General features: G+C 36.1%; 1 long non-coding RNA gene across 1 annotated transcript in view; it reads right to left on the minus strand.

Moving 5' to 3' along the window:
• Positions 1-5,479, minus strand: part of LOC141565538 (uncharacterized) — a 160,758-nt gene extending 155,279 nt beyond the window's left edge. Inside the window, exon 1 of the long non-coding RNA XR_012489050.1 lies at positions 715-5,479. This is a non-coding gene — a long non-coding RNA (uncharacterized LOC141565538). The remainder of the gene's footprint in view (positions 1-714) is intronic.
• Positions 5,480-15,917: the final 10,438 nt, after the last annotated feature.

Genomic DNA, 15,917 nt, shown 5'->3' on the forward strand with positions numbered 1-15,917 from the left:
GGCCCTTAGTGGAGATGTTGATGTAAAGTTCAGCTTTTATTTTATAGTCAGAGACAGAAACAAAATTGTCTATTGAATACTTTCATCTTGTTTTCTATCCCTTTAGCCAGCAGGCTGAACCCTAACCCTACCCCTTACCAGCAGGTAAGGAAAGGGATTTATGCAAATGATCCTGGAAAAGTCACAGGATAAGAAAAATTCCCAAACTTAGACTATGGTTATTTTAATTGTTGCATTGCAACTCAAAGATTCAATGGCACTGACCTCCTTGCTGTTCCTTAAACAGGATATTAAATCTCCAGACTCCATGACTTTTCATCTCAGTCTCCCATTCCTGAAATGCTTTCTTCTCACCTCAATCTTCTGCCTTCTTTTTATTCTAATTTCATTTGTAATCCCACCTTCAACAAGAGGCCTTTCCCAGTTTCCACCCACCACCCCAGCTAGTTCCCTCTGATTACCTCCCTTTTATATTGTAGTTACATATATAATATATATATCTCTATATATAATTTGCACATGCACATACATGTGTATATCTTGTATGTTATATAGTTAGCACATTCTGTTCCTCTATGAACCTCAGTAGTCAGGGACTACTACTACGTTCTTGTCTTTATTTATATCCCCATTATTTAGCACAGTGTGTGGCCTAATGAGGAGAAAGATGGCGGTGGTGAATGTCCACATGCATGAAACCCTGTCCCTTCTCACCTGTTTTTTTCTGGCGTCTCAGGCCTTCTTCAGGACTCAGGTCTAATCTCACGGCCAGCAAGAGTCCTTTGCCAGTCTTTCCAACATCACTCCCACTGGCCCCTCCCCTGCCTTTCCCTAGTAATTACTTCCTACTTACTTTGCATATATCTTGTATATACATAATTGCATGTGGTCTCTCCATTAGAATGTGAACTCCTTTAGGGCAGGAACTGTGTTTTTGTCTTTTTTTGTATCCCAGGTGACAAAATAAGCCCTTAATAGGTGCTTGTTGATAATGAAAATCAGAGCCAAGTTGAACATTTTCTAACTGTTTTAGTTTAATTCCAATTAGGGGTTAGAAGCCTCTTCCTACCTTTCTCCTGGGTTCTTTTTATTTTTTTATGCATGAGTAATTTTTTTTATAACATTATCCCTTGTATTCATTTTTCCAAATTTTCCCCTCCCTCTCTCTACTCCCTCCCCTAGATGACAGGCAATCCCATACATTTTACATGTGTTACAGTATAACCTAGATACAATATATGTGTGTAAATCCAATTTTCTTTTTGCACGTTAAGAATTGGATTCAGAAGGTATAAGTAGCCTGGGTAGATAGACAATAATGCAAACAGTTTACACTCAATTCCCAGTGTTCCTTCTCTGGGTGTAGTTGTTTGTGTTCATCATTGATCAACTGGAAGTGAGTTGGATCTTCTTTATGTTGAAGATTTCCACTTCCATCAGAATACATCCTCATACAGTATTGTTGTTGAAGTGTACAGTGATTTCCTGATTCTGCTCATTTCACTCAGCTTCAGTTCATGTAAGTCTCTCCAAGCCTCTCTGTATTCATCCTGCTGGTCATTTCTTACAGAGCAATAATATTTCATAACATTCATATACCATAATTTACCCAACCATTCTCCAATTGATGGACATCCATTCATTTTCCAGTTTCTAGCCACTACAAAAAGAGCTGCCACAAACATTTTGACACATACAGGGCCCTTTCCCCTCTTTAGTAGTTCTTTGGGATATAAGCCCAGTAGTAGCACTGCTGGATCAAAGTATGCACACACAGTTTGACAACTTTTGGGGCATAATTCCAGATTGCTCTCCAGAATGGTTGGATTCTTTCACAATTCCACCAACAATGTATTAGTGTCCCAGTTTTCCCACATCCCCTCCAACATTCATCATTATTTGTTCCTGTCATCTTAGGCAATCTGACAGGTGTGTAGTGGTATCTCGGAGTTGTCTTAATTTGCATTTCTCTGATCAGTAGTGATTTGGAACACTTTCATATGAGTGGAAATAGTTTCAATTTCATCATCTGAAAATTGTCTGTTCATATCCTTTGACCATTTATCAATTGGAAAATGGTTTGATTTCTTATAAATTAGAGTCAGTTCTCTATATATTTTGGAAATGAGGTCTTTATCAGAACCCTTAACTGTAAAAATATTTTCCCAATTTACTTCCCTTCTAATCTTGTTTGCATTAGTTTTATTTGTACAAAAGCTTTTTAATTTGATGTAATCAAAATCTTCTATTTTGTGATCGATAATGATCACTAGTTCTCCTCTGGTCATAAATTCCTTCCTCCTCCACAGGTCTGAGAGGTAGACTATTCTCTGTTCCTCTAATCTATTTATGATCTCATTCTTTATGCCTAAATCATGGACCCATTTTGATCTTATCTTGGTATATGGTGTTAAGTGTAGGTCCATATCTAATTTCTGCCATACTTATTTCCAGTTTTCTGGGTTCTTTTTTCAATCCAGCTGCCTCTATAGTCCAATTAAGTAAAGCAACCCTTTTCTAAAGAACATAGGAAAGGTGTAGATGAGAACTTGGGAAATTGGGAAAGAGAACAGCAGCAAATATGATTGAGCTTTGTGTGGCTAGTGATTAACTCGCATGGTAAGCACTTAGATACCAGCTAAGGAACAGCAGGGACATCCATTCATTCACAGATACCAATATTAGAATCCCAAAGTGCAAAAACAAAACAACAGCTTTAGTTACCTTATCCCAGTTAAGCCTCTCAACAGCTATGGGCTAAATACCAGGCAATCTCATTCCCATTTTACTGATGAGGAAACAGTTGAAAGAAGTCAAATGATTTGCCAGTGGTGACCCAGCTGCTGAAGGTCAGAAGGAAGATTTGTAGCCTGATCTTGCTGATCCGGGGTACTACTATATGACACATAGAGCAGGCCAGAGAGAAAAAGAGGGCAGCTGTCCAGGAGTTTGTGATTATGGGAGACTAAGTAACCCTAGATTGGAAACATTCCAGCAGAGTCCTAGATCCTCATGGTTGGAATTCTAGGAGTAGCTCTACTCAGGGCCTTGTAGAACTTTTTGGAATTATCTGCTTAGTTCTAAGCACTGTGCCTGGCATACAGTGTGTGCTTAATACATGTTTATTGAATGTCTGAAATACAGAATTCTGGAAAACCACAGGGCAGGTGATAGTGAAGGCATTTGTGTGTACCAGAGAACCTGGTTCAAATCCCAGACTCTACAAGACCTTTATTGAAACTCTTCTCCCCTTGGGTCTGGAATTAGCATCCAAGAGGCTAGACTAGTAAGGAAGGAAAGCATTTCAGGTCTGTGTGACAATCTGTGTTAAGGCCCAGTTAGTCAAGAAGCATCAGTTATATGCCAAATGCTATCCTCGTGGTCTACAGCTATAAAGTGAAAGGGTTGGATCTCTGAGGCTCAAGAGGGGTTGAACTGGATGTCTCTAAGGTTCTTTCTACCTCTAAAAGTCTGTTATCTGATGAATATGGATGACTTCCTCCTAAGTATGGGTTCGAAGAGGTACTAGTTTGCCCTTTCAATCACAGGAATGTGATTTGAAATGGAGTGGAAGCCATTGCAGCTTATGACTATCAAAGAACTTCCTCCAGTGTCCCTGTCCAGAAGGTGAGCATAGCTTTGAATTCATGTTCAGGGTTCCCAAAAGCCATCAGAAAGCCTTTCCCAGGATAGCTACAAAAAGAGGAATGAAAATTTTCATCATTTATTTTCTTTCTGTTCTTCTGGAGATTTTTTCATTTCTCACCTGGCTATACTACTCCAGGACTTCCCTGATTTCTCCATTACTTCTTCAATTGTTCTTCAGCCCAGACAAGTTTCCGTTTCTTTTTGTGTGTAGTCTTTCCCCATAATACTGTAAATTCTTTGAGGGCTGAAGCTGTCTTTCTTCTTTTGCACATGTATCCCCAGCATTTAGCACAGCTCTTGGTAGGTCCTTAGTAAATATTTATTAGCTATTGATAGAGAGAAAAAGCAAAGAGGGAAAAGCCAAAGAATTCTAGCATTTAGAACTGAAAGGGACCTCAGAGATCCAACCCTTTCACTTTATAGATGTAGACAATGAAGACAGCACGTGGCATATAATAAGAGTTTAATTGATGCTTCCAGACTAACAGGACCTTAGCACTGACTGTCACCCAGGCCTGAAATGCTCTCCAACTCAGCTCAAGGGCCACTTTCCACAATAGGACTTTCCTGATCTCTCCAGTTGTTACATTTTCCTTCTCTTACTTTTTATTTACTTTCTTTGTAGTTTTTTTTTTTTCAAATCTGTCTTGTAATCCCCCCACAAAAATGAAATCTCTGTGAGGGCAAGGATTATTTCATTTTTTAAATCTAAATATCCCTAGTATCTACCACAGTGCTATATATGTATGTGCAGACCATGTGTGTATATATCAGGTATTTGATAAATGCTTATTAAATTTAATTAAGTGACTTTAATATCACAAAGATAAGATGTGATTTGAACCCTTATGTTCCATCTCCAAAATTAGTGTTCTATCCAATATATGCTGCCTCTGAAAAAAAGAGCATCTTTCAATTTTGATTAAGTCAAATATGGTCTGGAATATAACTAATCATTTCACCATTGTCCTTTGATGAGATGGGAATCTTTCCCACTCTTCTCAACCTCTGCAAATGGGTCTATCTCTACTTATCAAATTGTTGTTAGGTAAAAAATGATATTCTGAATAAAATATTGCTGACCTTCATATCTGAAGATGTTGCTGCTGACAGTGTTTATTTCCTATGGTAGAATTCTTACTGTCAGCAAATAAATCCATGTTCAGTAAATTCAAGATTGGTTCCACAGATCTGGTCAGCTTCCTCCTGTCCCTGAAGAGTTGCCCCAATTATAATTTGCCTGTCAATTCTTAGTTTCTGTACCAATGAAGAATAGAAGGAGCAGAAGTAAATGCTATTACCAAGTAATCAAAATAAGTCATTTTAATGACTAGCTTCTATCACTAAAACTACTAATAAGCAATGAAAAGTTGTGTGGGCTCCAGCTCCTCTTTACATTCTGAAAAAAAATTCTAACGAGTAAAAGGACATACCAGACAAGAAGAGATGGGGCAACTTGGCATAGGGGAAAGAGAAGATTGGAGGCACAAGGACCTGGAAGCAAATCCCAACTTTGCCACTCTGCACATAATAAGGGCTTAGTAAAAAGCACTCATCCAAATTATTTTACCTCTGGGCCTTAGCTTCCCCTTCTGCAATATAAAAGAATTTGGTTAGACGTTCCATAAAGTCCTTTCCAAACAATCCATCAACATTTAATAAGCACTTATAAGGACTTAACATTGAGAGAAGACAAGTATGTATATAAATACACACATATTTAAAGAGAGATACCTCTGTATGTGTGTGTGTGTGTACATATATGTATACCCTAAGACTTTTGGGATACCTCATGTGTTTCTATATAACTATGTAATTATAAGTTTTATATATAATATATACTAATATATAAATATGAAATGTAACGTGCTCTTCTGGCAGTTACAATTACTAGTCTGTCCTGGACCCACCAGAGTACCTTTGACCACTGTCCTTTGCAGTGTGAGCTCTACCCGGCTCGCCTCCTCTGAGGCCTTCTAAGGTCTCTGGCCACAATCTCTTGAATCTATAGCTTAGTAACCGGTAGCGCACTCAAGAACAACCACATGTAATCTTAAAAGCCTTTATTATACCTACTCACATAATGCCCTAACTGATGCCCTGACTTGTTGGTTCCCTGGTGAACACCTGGTCAGAAGACCCATGTGTTCACTACCAAAACCCTTACCTCTTTTGGCTACCCATCTTGGCTTGGCCACCCAGCTGGGGAGCCAGGGTGAACAGCAGGAGGTTAAAGAGGGCGGTTGCTGCCTGCAGTGGGCTTACATAGGGCCTGTGAGGTCACACACACAGCCAATCAGCGAGAGAGTCACCCATTACGAAGCTATCTCAATATGGCCAGGATCCCGCCCAAGGGCAGTCCTAATATCCACAGATATTACTTCTGGGCCTCAATCCCGATGCACTGTGTCCGCCCATTTAAAGGGCCCTTACAATGAAACATAATTATAAAATTCATAAATTATATTGATATATGATATACATAATTATATGAGGTATCTAAAACTCTTAGTATAGTTCTAAGCTATTGGTATAGCATAAATATAAAGTGAATATATACAAATAATGTTGTATAAATATATATGCATATACACTCACACATAGAGATCCAAATATGATTCTAAGAGGTATAAATTATCTATTATGTAAAGTTATCAAATTATTTGTATAGAAGAGTTTTTAAAAATTATTTAAGCCAGTTTCCTCACAAGATTATAGATTTGGGCTGGAAGTACTCTTAAAAGATTGTCTAGTCCAACCAACTGCATTATTAACATTTGGAGAAACTAAGGACCCAATACTGTAAGTGACAAGCCAGATAACAGATAATAAATAGCAAATCCAACCCTTTTCCCCATTATATTACAGCCTCAATTTTTAGATGCCTGAGAGTCATAAATTCTAGTGCCCAGAGAAGTCATGGGGATAGTTAATGACAGAATCAGACTTGGAACCTAGATCTCTCTCGACTCCTATGTTTTTCTAATACACCATGTGACCTGCTCTAGACTTCTGGGGTTTGAAAAAGAATCTAAAAAAATTCTTCAGAAGTTATACTCAATTTTGAATTGAAAGCTAATTTCTTCAATACTATTCATATATCTCATAATATCATAGCCCAATGAGAATATAATGAAACAATCACACCAAAATTCCTATCATTAAACACTTAATAAATGCTGATTGATGTGATTGCAATAATGTACTTTACTTAGTCTAAAATCCTGTGTCTTCCGCTACTGAGTTCTAATCTTTGACTACACTGTAAGATATCATTGCCAAAAGAAATAAGATCTTGGAAGTTATTTAGAAATTGACTTCAGTCCAAACGTAGCAAAACTAATACTGCTATCATTTAGTGTGTCTTATAGCCAGGCCATCTTCCTCATTCAGGAAAGTCAAAGTAACAAAATTAAGTAGAAGGAACTGAGATTAGTGAAGAGCTTCTTTCTAAAACTAACATGGAATAATAATGTGCCTAACAAAAATAGAAATATTTCAGATTTGATTTCCCTTACAACCATGACTATTGCTTCAAAAATTCAACTTACCTATTAAAAAAAACTATTTTAGCTATTTAATAAAAAAATTCTGACATCTGAGAGAACACAGGATAATGGCTTAAGACCTTCTGCCCTCCACAAAAAGTCAATTCAATTCACAAAGAAGTATGTTTTATGTGTAGGACACAGTGGGACCACAAAGATGAGGGAAATCTTTTACTCAAGAGGATAGAGGAGGATAAAAATGATATGAAATATACACAAATCATCCCAAACTTGATACACTCTTTTGAAAGTCTTCATTGTGCCCTCAGGAATCCCAGCAACAGAAACCTTAGCATCTTGGGAGATGCTAAGATTAGTATCAGCCTTGGTATTACACCTCATTGGTACTCTATGGCTTCATCTCCCTGAGTCATGGTTCTCTTCCAGGAAGAAGGGCAAACAACAACTCTCTACCCTTCTAAAGGAAGGGTAGAAGAATGATCTTTTCCCTAAATGTCTGTCTAAGGAGAATGCCCCATTGGCCATCTCTTCATTTTACATCAAGCTACAAGTCTTTGGACTTTTCCATCACACCTCTTTTGTGTGATTTTCCCCCATTAGATTGTGAACTCCTTGAGGGCAGGGATTGTCTTTCTTTTACTTATTTTTTTTTTATCTCCAGACCTCAGTACAGTGTTTGACATTAATTGGTGCTTAAAAAATAAATATTTATTGGTCACTGAGATGCTGCTGGATATTTAAGCACCTATTCCAGATTGGGGAATCATGGCATCATAGCTAAGAAGCTGGCTTAGAAGGCAGGAAGACTTGGGTTCAAATCCCAGCTCTGGCTATGACACAGAGTCATAAATTAATATAATTAAATATAATATAATTAAAACTATAAATTTCAGAGGTCTTGACCTGCACTGGCTGAAGGAGTTTCCTCACCTGCAGTTCCCTATACCCACAGATTACTTCCTTATTCCTTATACTCCAGACACTGAATTAGGCAGTAGAAATATAGAGAGGCAGGCAGGAAGGAACATATGAATAATATAGATTTATTACTTTTTGCTTGTACAAAATATGAATTTGAGGGACCAAAATAAGAGTTATCCTTATTGCTAGGTACTTCCAAAGATAATAAATATGCTAGTATTCATTTCTTTCTCACATGAAAGGAGAAAAAGTTTTGAGCTGTTTTATTAGTTAAAAAAACAACTCCATACTAAATTCCATAAATTAAAAGGCTAATGGGCATTTATAATTGTTTTTAAAGAATCTAGATATTCTGTACTTAGGCTAAGCTAACCCTTCCAAAGCATCCCTACTGCTTCAACAAGGAAGCCATGGATAGTACATTGATGCTACCTGTGAATCATATTGTACCAATTGAATACTTTTGTCCAGAATTCTTCAAAGGGGTGAGAGTTTTCTAATTTCTACAGGACTTTCTTTTATTTACAAAGCTCTTTCCTAGACTATCATACCTGTGTTGTTCAAAAATTATAGAGACCCTGGGTCAAGGAAACACTGGCGTTAGCTTTCGACAGAAAATGGGCTTCTCCACACTAAAATAGCCACTTAAGCAAGAATGTGAAAATGATTTATCTCACAATGTTTAATGTTGGAGCTTCACCTCAGCTATGTCATGACTGCACAATCAGTCAGGCACAAGTCATTCTATATTTCTAAACAAAGAAAGCCATACTAATCACTAAAATAAATCAGTCTTTAATAAGATGTCAAAATTATTATAATAAAAGTTGAATAATTTAAATTCCAAAATATAAAAATCATTGTCAATAGTAATGTTTATTGTATAAGAATAACAAGGGCTAGAACTATTTGTCTTATGTAAAGATTGTCTAGTAAAATTGTCATTATGTTTAAGCTGAGATTTTAACACAAGTATAAAAGTTAGAAGAGCAAGAATCAAGTATTAGGTCATATGTAGCATATGTTGACATATGCCTTTGTACCCACAAATCATTGAAAGTGTCCTCAATGAATGTACACTAGTATCACTTTAAATTTAGTAAAATGGTATGCCTTGAATTTTCCACATTTCAAAGGGGTGAATGGGATGAATAATCTTGTAATTTAATTTTATTCAAAAACAATAATTCTAAAGAAGTGTTATGATGAGAATATTCTTTGTCATGTTATATGTCCTGTTTTAGGATTTGGAAAACAGTCATCAAACACTCTTTGAGGTTAAGGGATATATATTTGTGTCACCTCCACCATTTAGCTCAATATTGTCCATATGGTAAGCCTGTAAGATATTTTTTTAAATGAATGATGCATTTGTATATTTAACATAATAGGTTTGAAATTTCATGTAGTGGAAGTAGCTTACTTTGTCTTTTTATAATGCTATTTTTGTCACAATTCAGAAATTTAGGATTCCTTCACAGTTGTGATATTGCCTAAACTTTTTAATAGTATTTTTTAACTGAGCTCATTTATACATTGGAAAATATTGTGATATATAAGTTGCAAATCTAAACCTATTTTTTGCCAGACTGTTATCCAGTTGTCCCAAGCTCTCTTTACCATATAAGGAATTCTCTTCCTCTGTACTTTGTAGTTGAGGGTTGATTGAAGGACAAGATTACAATATATGTTTCTATATTTTGCTGATCATCATATTACAGGTTAGAGTCATAAGGGAATTTAGAGGTCATCTAATATCCAAACCATTCATTTTATGAGTAAACTGGGGCACAGTCAGAGATTTGCCAGTGTAACACAAAGCTAGTAAATGTCTGAGTTGGAACTTGAACCCAGGTTTTCCTCATTCCAAAGATAAAACTCTTCACAACCTGGTCCTTTCTGCTCTTCCCAGGCTTCTTAAAACATACTCCTTACCACATATCCTGCAATTCAGTAACCATAGCTTGCTGTTCTCCAAACAAGACACTCGATTTCTTGACTTTTCCCAGCTATCTTCTAGGCCTGGAATTATCTCCTCTGGTTTCCTTCAAATCTTAACCAAAATTCCACCCTTTGTAAGAAGCTTTTCCCAGACCTCCTTCACCTTAGTGTCTTCACTCTCTGACTACTCCTAGTTTATCTTCTGCATATCTTGTTTGTACTTAGTTGTTTGCTCCCCCATAATACTGTAAAACTCCTTGGGAGCAGTCTGTTCTCTGCCATTCATTGTATTCCCAGAGTTTAGCACACTGCCAACCACATAGTAGGCATTTAGTAAATGCTAGTTGGCTGACTAAAGTCCTGTCCTCTACAAAGTAGTTATCTAATCCCTTTTACAGAGAATTTTGTTAAAATCTATACCAGATAACTTTGCAGCTGGAATAAGAAAAATGTATGGATTGGGGGAAAAAATCCTTACAAAAAATTTTATTTACTGAAAGTCACATCCAAAATTACAACGAATTGACGCAAATCTTTGTCATTCTCCCAAAAGAAAACTAATTGAAAAATAAGCAGTTCTTAAGATCCATGGATCAACACATATCTCTGTGCAATGCAAGTAAAAACAACTCTCTAGTATCAAAATTCATTGCTGGAGATATGAGAAAATAGGTTTTCTAATTTTCTGTTGATGAAGTCTAAAGATTCTGGCAAATGGGATTATGTAAATTACAAAATTGCCCATACCCTCTGACCCCAAAATCCCACTTCTGGTTTGATGTCCTTAAGGAAATTATTAACAAGAAGTAACTTATTTATACAACAATATTCATAGTGGCACAAATTGCAATACAAAGGGTAAAAAAGGAAATTCTTATTTGGAATGGCTAAACAAACTGTGGAGTGTGCATGAAGTAAAATTACTGCCTCAAAAGGAAAAAGCACTCTAAAGAATTTTTAAAAAAGAGAGAAAGATTTGCATGAAGCAATATAAAGCGTACAAAGCAGAACTAAAAGAATGTTATTACTTAAAACTACATAAAGTTATTAAATAGAAAAAAACCTCAGATTTAAAAAATGGGATAAATTCACTAATTTATAAACCACAGCTATCCCTTCTTTCAGTAATGGGAAATGAATATATTATGAATAAATATGTATAATGTACATGAATAATACTGAAGTAAAAAGGTTTTAAACACTAATCAAGCTTTTGAATAAGTTTAGCTTTACTGTTTCTGGGGCCAGTACATATATATCATGCTAGAACAAAATTCATCAATACTTTTAAAAGTAGGAGTTCAAAATGAAGAGAATTTTACTTTTACTTTTACTTTTACTCGGACTCCAGGTGATACATTGAAATATAAACATTATCTGTATTCAAACTTCAGAAATATAGATTTGTCAGTCAAGTATTTAGTAAGTGCTTATCAGGCACTTCACTAAACACTGGGCATACAGAGTCAAAAAAAAAAAAAAATTGAAAAGTAAAACAACCAAGTTCCCTACCCTCAAGGAACTAACATTCTAAACCAGGGAGACAGCAAATACCTTTGTACATTCAAAATACATACAATGTAAAAGAAAGTAATCTCACAGGGAAAGAGTGGGGGCAGGGACTCGGCTTGTTGCAGAAAGTGGAATTTGAACTTTGTCTTGAAGTAAAGCTAGGAAGCTGAGAGGGGTTCCAGTGAAAAGAAGTCTGAGGATGGAGTCCCTTGTGCAAGGGTCGGCAAGAAGTCTGTCACTGAATCATAAGACTACAAGGAGTAAATACCATAAAAGTAACCTGGGAAGGTGTGAAGGGCTTTGAAAGCCAAACTAAGTATTTTTTATTTGTCTCTAGAGGTAAAAAGCAGCTCTTAAGTGTTTATTGAAAAGTGACATTTCATATTACTACCAAACACTATGTTCCAAATAAGCTGGTCTGTTTGCTGTTCACTGAAGTCTGAATCCCATCTCCTGGTTCCATACCTACTGACTATGTCTAAAATTCATTCCCTACACATTTTCACCTTCTAGAATCCTTAATTTCATTCTAGTCCTAGTTTAAATGCCACTTGCATCTAAAGGGGAAGGGGGAAAAAATCCTCACAATTGAAAATAAAAGCCAGAAAACCAACTTAACAGATTACTGGGTATTAAAAATGAATTAGTGTGTATATATATATATATATATATATATATATATATGTGTGTGTGTGTGTGTGTGTGTGTGTGTGTGTGTATATATATATATATATATATATATATATATATATATATATATATATATATATATATGAAAAATGATTTTAACTCTGGATTTCTAGACCTGATAAAAAGGGAAGCAAGGTTGCATTATAAAGCTTTCCCCAGTGTTAAATGCTGTCTGCCTCCTAAAATTACCCTGTTTTTACTTCATCTGTTTATATAATGCAGTCCCCAGAAGAATGGTAGCCCTTTAAGAGCAGGAAGGATTTTTCATTTTTTTATATTCCCCAAATTTAGCACAGTACTTTGCATATAAGTGATTAAATAGCAATATGTCTGAGAAAAGATCCTGGGATTTTAGTGGCTTTAAAGCTCAATGAATCAGGAAAAAAGGATAATGTACTACAATCAGAAAATAACAATGTTCAGAATTAAGGAGGTGATAACTACCGTCACAGTCCGCCCTGATCTTTCTGAATGCTATTCAGTTCTGGCTGCCACATTTTGGGAGAGATGTCTATAATCTGGATGGTGAAATCTTGAAATCATTTCATATGAGAAGTGGGTGAAAAGCTGGCAGCAGCATGTCCCAGTGGAGGGGAGTGTTGTCTTTGAGAGCCAAACTTGAGTTGGGTACTAACTCTGTCATTTAGGTGATGTTAGGAAAGTTCCCTTCTGGGATACTCTAACCAGAGGATGTTTAGCCAGGAGAAGGTAAAACTTCAAGAAGAGGATAGCCATTTTTAAAAATACGAAGAGCCATTATCACCTTGAAAAGGGTAAGATTTGTTCTGCCAAATCCAAAACTCACAAAAAGGTAAATTTTCCCTTGAGCTCTCTAAAGGTAGAATGGACATCTATCTAGAAGAGGTAAATTAACTTTTTCCTTCTAAAGGATTCCCTTTAGCATACTGGAGACAGGAGACCTGGATTTGAATCCTCCTTTCACACCCCTCTCAAAACCAGCATTTTCTCTTTTGTAAAAAATAATTGCACTACCTCCAATTTGTAAACTCTTAAAGCTTGTCTCTCTTCTTATACCTTACTCCATTTGCTACTCAGCAAGTCCCGCCCCTCCCCATCTCTAACTCTAAGGGTTTCTCACTGGCTGTCCCTCCAAAACCCAAAATCTCCTCTTCCTGATCTAGGCTTTCAGATTTTCCTCATCTCAGCTAAAGTCCTACCTTCTTCAGAAAGCCTTTCCTTATCCTCTCCCCTGAGATGTTTGTAGGTTGTTTCCCATGAAAATGAGCTCCTTTAGGTAGAATTTAGCACAGTACTGGACACAGCGTAGATGTTTAATAGTCAAGCATTTATTAAATTCCAACAGCTATGACATCTTCATAAATGTGGGGTTATGTTGTTTAGGTACAAACTGAATTGAATGGTTTTTGTGTTCTCTTCCATCTGAGATAAATTTGAGAAAGATGTTTGACATCTTTAGAAATTAAGGCTCAGAAATAAAGTAATTTATAGGGTTCATTAAGCCATTGAGTGGTGGAGCTGGGACTGGTAACCAGTTGTTTATAATTGTTTTTTGAATCCTTTCCACTATATAACATTAGATTGGACCAAAATAGTCAAAAGGATCTGATTCCCTCACCTCTCTTTCTCCATAAGCCAAAAGCCCTCTGCTGTCACCAATCCTCAACTCCTTCAGTTTCTGAGTAAAATGGCCTTTTTTTTTTCATGCCAACGTCAAACTTTCACTCATGTACTGACCCCATATGTTCTCATTTCAGGGAATTCCAGGATGCAGCACTAATTAGTTTTAGTTCATCCCAAATTCCTGGCAACGTCCCTTTTTGATCATCCCTATTGCCTATTACAAACTGCCCCTATACAATATCCCTTTACCTTCCATTTTCCATAGGAACTCTTGCTTTAGCCCTTGTTTTTGCTTCCTGGGTGCATTCAGTTAGATAATCAGAAAGCAATGTACCTAAACGCTGTTATCTTAGCTCTAGGAAGAAAGACCTTCCCTGGGTTGAGATTTAATGTTATATTCTCTGCTTTCCTAAAGGGTCAATATAAGAAGCAGTCATTTGAAAAATGTTCTTGCAGAATCTATGTTGGAGACATTACCCATTATGTTATCCAATGTCTCTTATATAAGGAACCACGTGATAAATTCCTCCTTGAATTTAGTGCCAGGAAAACATTTGCCTTCATAGACTTGTGTGTGTGCTTCCTCTTAGCAGACAATGAGAACTACATAAACCAAACTGTTTCCCTTTCTGCCTGCTTTGAAAAGTCACAGTTAAAAGTCATTGTTCAGCTGCAGTAACTAATTCATTCCAGGTTCCTGGTAATCTCTATTCTTCTGATCCTTTTAAATTGTTTTTCTTCTGTTTCTTATTTTCAATTGTCCTGATTGTTGTTGGGGGGGGGAGAGAATTAATTATGTAATTAATTCTATAAGCTGCCTCAGTCTTTTTTAGAAAGCAAGAGAATATAAACTGGGGGGGGGGGGGGAAGAACATAAAAATTCTAAGACCCTGACAAACTTTTTGAAATACCAGCTCATTACTGTTGATTTTTAAGGATATTGCCCTTTCTCTAAACCTCTTACATGAATATTTCATTTTAAAATTAAAGTTTTCCCCAGATTTTTGTCACAGCTGATCAAATCAAATGAGATATGTGTAAAGTTCCTGGCACACAGTAAATGCTTAATAAGTGCTTTTTTAAAAGACAGTATGGATAAAGCTCTGAGCTCAGATCTGACTTCCAGTCTTAATTCACCTTCCTACTTGTTTGATCTAAGGCAAGTCCATGAGCAAACTGATCTTGCCATCCTAGACTACTTAGAACTTCTTAGTTCCTCAGGCTGAACATCTTTCTGGCTCCAAGTTTTTGCCCTCAATATTTGATCTCTTATTTTCTGATTCCCATCCTACAACACTCAGCTCAAATTCCATCTTCTGCCAGATAGGCTTTCCTGGTCCCCAACAAATAGCCAATTGTTTATTTTCCCTCTAAGATCACCTTCTCAATACACTATATCTTATACATATAGCATTATTTGCTTATGTTTTTATTCATTAGAATTTGAACTCTTTGAAGGCAGAATTTTTTGTTTTTTACCTTTTGTTTTGTATCTCCAGAGCTTAATATAGTGCATAGCATATATTAAGTGCTTAATGAGATGCTTTTTGCACTTAAGACCTAAAAGCTACAACACTATGACCAACCATAATACCATAGGACATATTACAAAATGTGCTACCTACCTCCAGACAGCTCAAGGGACAGAATGATAGGGAAAGGTAGCAGGGAGAGAAAATGGGTTTTTGTTAAGTAAAATAAAATAAAATGATTGTTGACTGACTTGGATCTTGGTTTCCTCTTCAATCAAAATAGGAATGATAATCCTTATGCTACCATTTTACAAGGCTATGTGAAGAAAAAGTAGAGCTTAAAGTACCATGGATACAGGGTTCATATTAAGAATCATTCCTCTAGGAACAAGTTTACATGAGGCCAAATTTTTTTATGTTTAGGATAATTATTTGTCACAGGATTTTTTTCTTATTCACATATACAAGTAGTCTCAAATCTTGATATCTTGATTTCTCTTTTTAATGACATAAATGTACTTTACATTAGTTACTTGAGGGTACTACTATACCACTCATGACAAATGCAACTTTTAGTCTATAAATTTGATTAATTAAATCTAATATACTAGTTGTAATAAAT

This window comes from Sminthopsis crassicaudata, chromosome 4 (genome assembly GCF_048593235.1).
Source record: "Sminthopsis crassicaudata isolate SCR6 chromosome 4, ASM4859323v1, whole genome shotgun sequence".
NCBI classification, from domain to species: domain Eukaryota; kingdom Metazoa; phylum Chordata; class Mammalia; order Dasyuromorphia; family Dasyuridae; genus Sminthopsis; species Sminthopsis crassicaudata.